The following is a 483-nucleotide window of genomic DNA, read 5'->3' on the forward strand; positions in this document are numbered from 1 at the left end:
ATACTCTTGTGTGCGCGTGTCCACCCTTGCTTCCGTGCACCCTCATCCAGAGCCTTGCGATGGCCATACTTTTTTGCATCTGAGTTGACCAGGAAGGCCAGCCAATCCGTGCATGAAACGTGGCACGTCCTTGGTGCACCTCGCTGCACTGAATCATTCTCCCAGAGGAAGACGGGATCCAGTGTAGGCATGCACATTACGCAATCCTACACCCTCGCCCATCCACGCTTCACAGTGCGCCGCGTGGCCTTGTCACCTTCACGCTCCAGATTGGCCAATCCCGGGACGAAACGCGTCCCGGTCTCACTACACCACGCCACACCAGATCCCTCCTAGGAGAGCGCGGATTCCATGCACGGGTGCTCATTGTTCAATCCGTGAGCCCAACCTCCCATCCAGTCTTATCACGCCACGTGTGTGGACGTATCCAGGCGTCTGGATCCAGCGCGGGTGTGTGCACGGTGCAACCAGTGCACCCTCTTT

Source organism: Lupinus angustifolius, chromosome LG18 (genome assembly GCF_001865875.1).
Source record: "Lupinus angustifolius cultivar Tanjil chromosome LG18, LupAngTanjil_v1.0, whole genome shotgun sequence".
Taxonomy (NCBI): domain Eukaryota; kingdom Viridiplantae; phylum Streptophyta; class Magnoliopsida; order Fabales; family Fabaceae; genus Lupinus; species Lupinus angustifolius.